Here is a 7,591-nt window from a genome sequence, read left to right as displayed (position 1 = left end):
AGATTGCCAAAGGTGTAGGGTTTGTGAATAAGTGGGCGTATTTTGCACTTGGTTGGGTGTGGCCAAGGTAAATCATGGGCGTGGCCAAGGAGCAGATTTTGGTTAGGGTTTAGGTTTATGTCCCATTCTACATAGCTGGCATAGCCCCCAGGTTGATAGTGGAATAATAACCCACGCCCATTGGGGGGAGGGCAGTGCAAGTCATGAAGGGGGCAGGGCCTATAGAGGGGTATTTGCCTGTGCTGCTGCCCCAAAGGCAACATGGTGTTAGGGGCACAGACTGACAGTGTGTAGTAATGGAAGGTGGTTACAGGGCCTGTAACTGGGGGGTATTGTGTATAGTAAGGGAAGATGGTATGGGGGGGGTGTAACTGTGGGACAGTGTGTATAGTAAGGGAAGATGGTATGGGGGGGGGCTGTAACTGTGGGACAGTGTGTATAGTAAGGGAAGATGGTATGGGGGGGGTGTAACTGTGGGACAGTGTGTATAGTAAGGGAAGATGGTATGGGGGGGTGTAACTGTGGGATAGTGTGTATAGTAAGGGAAGATGGTATGGGGGGGTGTAACTGTGGGATAGTGTGTATAGTAAGGGAAGATGGTATGGGGGGGTGTAACTGTGGGACAGTGTGTATAGTAAGGGAAGATGGTATGGGGGGGTGTAACTTTGGGACAGTGTGTATAGTAAGGGAAGATGGTATGGGGGGGTGTAACTGTGGGACAGTGTGTAATAGTAGGGAAGATGGTATGGGGGGGGTGTAACTGTGGGACAGTGTGTATAGTAAGGGGAAGATGGGGGGTTATGGGGGGGGGGGGGCTTGTTAACTGTGGGACAGTGGTGTAATAGTAAGGGAAGATGGTATTGGGGGGGGTTGTAAACTTGTGGGATCAGTGTGTTATAGTAAGGGAAGATTGGTAATGGGGGGTGTAACTGTGGGATAGTGGGTGTATAGTAGGGAGATGGTATGTGGGGGGTGTAACTATGGGACAGTGGATGTAAGGGAAGAGGTATGGCTGTAGGAAGTATGGTATGGGGGGGTGTAACTGTGGGACAGTGTGTATAGTAAGGGAAGATGGTATGGGGGGGTGTAACTGTGGGACAGTGTGTATAGTAAGGGAAGATGTATGGGGGGGTGTAACTGTGGAACAGTGTGTATTAGTAAGGGAAGATGGTATGGGGGGGGGTGTAACTGTGGGACAGTGTGTATAGTAAGGAAGATGGTATGGGGGGGGTGTAACTGTGGGACAGTGTGTATCAGTAAGGAAGATGGTATGGGGGGTGTAACTGTGGGAAGTGTGTATAGTAAGGGAAGATGGTATGGGGGGTGTAACTGTGGGATAGTGTGTATAGTAAGGGAAGATGGTATGGGGGGTGTAACTGTGGGACAGTGTGTATAGTAAGGGAAGATGGTATGGGGGGGTGTAACTGTGGGATAGTGTGTATAGTAAAGGGAAGATGGTATGGGGGGTGTAACTGTGGGACAGTGTGTATAGTAAGGGAAGATGGTATGGGGGGGGTGTAACTGTGGGACAGTGTGTATAGTAAGGGAAGATGGTATGGGGGGTGTAACTGTGGGACAGTGTGTATAGTAAGGGAAGATGGTATGGGGGGGTGTAACTGTGGACAGTGTGTATAGTAAGGGAAGATGGTATGGGGGGGTGTAACTGTGGGACAGTGTGTATAGTAAGGGAAGATGGTATGGGGGGGTGTAACTGTGGGATAGTGTGTATAGTAAGGGAAGATTGTATGGGGGGGTGTAACTGTGGGATAGTGTGTATAGTAAGGGAAGATGGTATGGGGGGCTGTAACTGTGGGACAGTGTGTATAGTAAGGGAAGATGGTATGGGGGGGTGTAACTGTGGGACAGTGTGTATAGTAAGGGAAGATGGTATGGGGGGGTGTAACTGTGGGACAGTGTGTATAGTAAGGGAAGATGGTATGGGGGGGGGGGTGTAACTGTGGGACAGTGTGTATAGTTAAGGGAAGATGGTATGGGGGGTGTAACTGTGGGACAGTGTGTATAGTAAGGGAAGATGGTATGGGGGGGTGTAACTGTGGGACAGTGTGTATAGTAAGGGAAGATGGTATGGGGGGTGTAACTGTGGGACAGTGTGTATAGTAAGGGAGATGGGGGGTGTAACTGTGGGACAGTGTGTATAGTAAGGGAAGATGGTATGGGGGGGTGTAACTGTGGGACAGTGTGTATAGTAAGGGAAGATGGTATGGGGGGTGTAACTGTGGGATAGTGTGTATAGTAAGGGAAGATGGTATGGGGGGGGGTGTAACTGTGGGACAGTGTGTATAGTAAGGGAAGATGGTATGGGGGGGGTGTAACTGTGGGACAGTGTGTATAGTAAGGGAAGATGGTATGGGGGGGTGTAACTGTGGGACAGTGTGTATAGTAAGGGAAGATGGTATGGGGGGTGTAACTGTGGGACAGTGTGTATAGTAAGGGAAGATGGTATGGGGGGTGTAACTGTGGGACAGTGTGTATAGTAAGGGAAGATGGTATGGGGGGCTGTAACTGTGGGACAGTGTGTATAGTAAGGGAAGATGGTATGGGGGGGTGTAACTGTGGATAGTGTGTATAGTAAGGGAAGATGGTATGGGGGGGTGTAACTGTGGGACAGTGTGTATAGTAAGGGAAGATGGTATGGGGGGGTGTAACTGTGGGACAGTGTGTATAGTAAGGGAAGATGGTATGGGGGGGGTGTAACTGTGGGACAGTGTGTATAGTAAGGGAAGATGGTATGGGGGGCTGTAACTGTGGGACAGTGTGTATAGTAAGGGAAGATGGTATGGGGGGGGTGTAACTGTGGGACAGTGTGTATAGTAAGGAAGATGGTATGGGGGGTGTAACTGTGGGACAGTGTGTATAGTAAGGGAAGATGGTATGGGGGGTGTAACTGTGGGACAGTGTGTATAGTAAGGGAAGATGGTATGGGGGGTGTAACTGTGGGACAGTGTGTATAGTAAGGGAAGATGGTATGGGGGGGTGTAACTGTGGGACAGTGTGTATAGTAAGGGAAGATGGTATGGGGGGGGTGTAACTGTGGGGCAGTGTGTATAGTAAGGGAAGATGGTATGGGGGTGTAACTGTGGGATAGTGTGTATAGTAAGGGAAGATGGTATGGGGGGTGTAACTGTGGGACAGTGTGTATAGTAAGGGAAGATGGTATGGGGGAGGGTGTAACTGTGGGACAGTGTGTATAGTAAGGGAAGATGGTATGGGGGGGTGTAACTGTGGGACAGTGTGTATAGTAAGGGAAGGCAGTGTATGAGATAGTAACAGGGTTCCAGGCTGAATAGGAGCCAATGGGTGGCAGTTAGGCTTGCCGGCTCGGTTCCGCCCCACTCCGGGGCACGTTTATCACGTATCGGTGCTTCTGGGCCGGACGTGCCGGTTTCACTGTTCCAAATCTGTGACAAAAGGAGCTGCTGGGGGGGGGGGGGGCTGGTTACTCAGCTCTGAGTAATAATTACTATTTCATCAGCTGGAGTGCAAGGCTGTACATGCCCCGCTACACACACTGTTGCCTCCTCCTGCCCCAGGTGACCCCGCGGCGTACGCTCAGGATTATCGGCTCAGTCCCACTCACTTTTTGCTTCTGTGGCCCCAAACTGGGGGATTTAATGATTTTTATTTCTTTTTATTATGCTTTTTGGCCCACATTGGTTCCACTCCCATCTGCAAAATGATAGATCTGGGGGGGTTATGAAGCCCCAAGAGCTTTCAAGATTTTGGCTAATCAATGGTAACCACTGGTAACCCACAGCCAATAGCAGTAATTGTGGGGTTAGCAGGTTCTTCCCCCCCAGGGAGCCCCATCTTGTCTTGTCTCGTCCAATGTATGAAACCCACTTATTGTACAGCGCTGCGGGATATGTTGGCGCTTTATAAATAAATGTTAATAATAATAATACTATCTCCATCCTTCCCTACTGTCTCCATCTTGCCCTACTGTCTCCATCTTGTCCTACTGTCTCCATCTTGTCCTACTGTCTCCATCTTGCCCTACTGTCTCCATCTTGCCCTACTGTCTCCATCTTGTCCTACTGTCTCCATCTTGCCCTACTGTCTCCATCTTGCCATACTGTCTCCATCTTTCCCTACTGTCTCCATCTTGCCCTACTGTCTCCATCTTGCCCTACTGTCTCCATCTTGTCCTACTGTCTCCATCCTTCCCTACTGTCTCCATCTTGCCCTACTGTCTCCATCTTGTCCTACTGTCTCCATCCTTCCCTACTGTCTCCATCTTGCCCTACTGTCTCCATCTTGCCCTACTGTCTCCATCCTTCCCTACTGTCTCCATCCTTCCCTACTGTCTCCATCTTGCCCTACTGTCTCCATCTTGCCCTACTGTCCCCATCTTGCCCTACTATTTCCATCTTGCCCTACTGTCTCCATCTTGCCCTACTGTCCCCATCTTGCCCTACTGTCTCCATCTTGCCCTACTGTCTCCATCTTGTCCTACTGTCTCCATCTTGTTCTACTTTCTCCATCTTGCCCTACTGTCTCCATATTGCCCTACTGTCTCCATCTTGTCCTACTGTCTCCATCTTGTTCTACTTTCTCCATCTTGCCCTACTGTCTCCATCTTGCTCTACTGTCTCCATCCTTCCCTACTGTCTCCATCTTGCTCTACTGTCTCCATCCTTCCCTACTGTCCCCATCTTGCTCTACTGTCTCCATCCTTCCCTACTGTCCCCATCCTTCCCTACTGTCTCCATCTTGCCCTACTGTCCCCATCTTGCCCTACTGTCTCCATCCTTCCCTACTGTCTCCATCTTGCCCTACTGTCTCCATCCTTCCCTACTGTCTCCATCCTTCCCTACTGTCTCCATCTTGCCCTACTGTCTCCATCTTGCTCTACTGTCTCCATCTTGCCCTACTGTCCCCATCTTGTCCTACTGTCTCCATCCTTCCCTACTGTCTCCATCCTTCCCTACTGTCCCCATCCTTCCCTACTGTCTCCATCTTGCCCTACTGTCCCCATCTTGCCCTACTGTCTCCATCCTTCCCTACTGTCTCCATCCTTCCCTACTGTCTCCATCCTTCCCTACTGTCTCCATCCTGCCCTACTGTCCCCATCTTGCCCTACTGTCCCCATCTTGCCCTACTGTCTCCATCCTTCCCTACTGTCTCCATCCTGCCCTACTGTCCCCATCTTGCTCTACTGTCTCCATCTTGCCCTACTGTCTCCATCTTGTCCTACTGTCTCCATCTTGCCCTACTGTCTCCATCTTGCCCTACTGTCTCCATCTTGCCCTACTGTCTCCATCTTGCCCTACCGTCTCCATCTTGCCCTACCGTCTCCATCTTGTCTTACTATCTCCATCTTGTCCTACTGTCTCCATTTTCCCTACTGTCCCCATCTTGCCCTACTGTGTCCATCTTGCCCTACTGTGTCCATCTTGCCCTACTGTGTCCATCTTGCCCTACTGTCTCCATCTTGCCCTACCGACTCCATCTAGTCCTACTGTCTCCATCTTGCCCTACTGTCTCCATCTTGTCCTACTGTCTCCATCTTGTCCTACTGTCTCCATCTTGCCCTACCGTCTCCATCTTGCCCTACCGTCTCCATCTTGTCTTACTATCTCCATCTTGTCCTACTGTCTCCATTTTCCCTACTGTCCCCATCTTGCCCTACTGTGTCCATCTTGCCCTACTGTCTCCATCTTGCCCTACTGTCTCCATCTAGTCCTACTGTCTCCATCTTGCCCTACCGACTCCATCTTGCCCTACTGTCTCCATCTTGCCCTACTGTCTCCATCTTGCCCTACTGTCTCCATCTAGTCCTACTGTCTCCATCTTGCCCTACTGTCTCCATCTAGTCCTACTGTCTCCATCTTGCCCTACCGACTCCATCTAGTCCTACTGTCTCCATCTTGCCCTACTGTCTCCATCTTGCCCTACTGTCTCCATCTTGCCCTACCGTCTCCATCTTGTTTTACTATCTCCATCTTTCCCTACTGTCTCCATCTTGCCCTACCATCTCCATCTTGCCCTACCGTCTCCATCTTGTCTTACTATCTCCATCTTTCCCTTCTGTCCCCATCTTTCCCTACTGTCTCCATCTTTCCCTACTGTCTCCATCTTGCCCGACTGTCTCCATCTTGCCCGACTGTCTCCATCTTGCCCGACTGTCTCCATCTTGCCCTACTGTCTCCATCTTGCTCTACGGTCTCCATCTTGACCACTAGATACAGAGGCCAAGGCCATTTGCCCCTTTAGAGAAGTTTCTATCTATCCCGTACATGGGGAAGCACCTCAGAATGTTCTGTAGAATCCGTGTGAGGGCCGGAGCCAGGACTCGCAGCCAAACAGCTAAACTAATCACTGCCGCCTCCCTAGTTCATCCCTAATGAGAATTCCACATTCCGCCTCGTTCTGTTTATTACACATTAGTTATATAAAAGAAGTGAGTGGGAAATGTTGCGTCGGATGAATTCCCTGCGCCGCCGCGTTCCCGATTCCAATTCCTTCTTGTCGGCAGTAAAAGCCGCTGGAACATGAAATGGGAGTTTGGGGGGCGGCGGTGCCGCTAGCAGGGGACCCCCAAGCAGCGAATGGGTCGCAGGGATAATCCTGGGAAAATTCTGCCGGATTAAATAGCAGAACGGGATCTGGCTGACTCCCTTATTGTGGGGTCCTAGAGGAAAGACTGAGTAAAGATACAGTATAGGTACGAGCCCAGGGGAGGGGCAAACGGCACCTGTGAACTCTAATCTTGATTGGCTGCTATTATTAAAGGACCAATAACAGCACAAATAGAAAATATTTTATTTACATTTAAAGGGGAACTTGACCCCCCCCAATTTTTTTGCATAATGGAAATAATTCCTCTTCTCAGCGGCATTCCCATATTCTTATTGGTAATTTGTATTCTGCAGATCTTTAGCTAAGAATTGTATTATACATATGGAATTTACTTTATTATATATATATATTATTTATTGTCTTGTGCGGGTGCTGACCCATAGCAGTTGGGCTGGGGGTGCGAATAACAGACTGGAAAAGGAATAGGAGAGGCTTGATCTGAAAGACAATAAACTTTGCGGGCTTTGTGATTGCTGGGGTCCCTGTACATACTGGGGTCACTGTACACACTGGGGTCACTGTATATTTTGGGGTCACTGTATATCCTGGGGTCACTGTATATCCTGGGGTCACTGTACATACTGGGGTCACTGTACATACTGGGGTCACTGTACACACTGGGGTCACTGTATATCCTGGGGTCACTGTATATCCTGGGGTCACTGTATATCCTGGGGTCACTGTATATCCTGGGGTCACTGTATATTCTGGGGTCACTGTACATACTGGGGTCACTGTATATTCTGGGGTCACTGTATATTCTGGGGTCACTGTACATACTGGGGTCACTGTACATACTGGGGTCACTGTACACACTGGGGTCACTGTATATTTTGGGGTCACTGTATATCCTGGGGTCACTGTATATCCTGGGGTCACTGTACATACTGGGGTCACTGTACATACTGGGGTCACTGTACACACTGGGGTCACTGTATATTTTGGGGTCACTGTATATCCTGGGGTCACTGTATATCCTGGGGTCACTGTA

The sequence above is a fragment of the Xenopus tropicalis genome, chromosome 9 (assembly GCF_000004195.4).
Source record: "Xenopus tropicalis strain Nigerian chromosome 9, UCB_Xtro_10.0, whole genome shotgun sequence".
In the NCBI taxonomy this organism is placed as follows: domain Eukaryota; kingdom Metazoa; phylum Chordata; class Amphibia; order Anura; family Pipidae; genus Xenopus; species Xenopus tropicalis.
Note: the sequence above shows the minus strand (reverse complement) of the source record.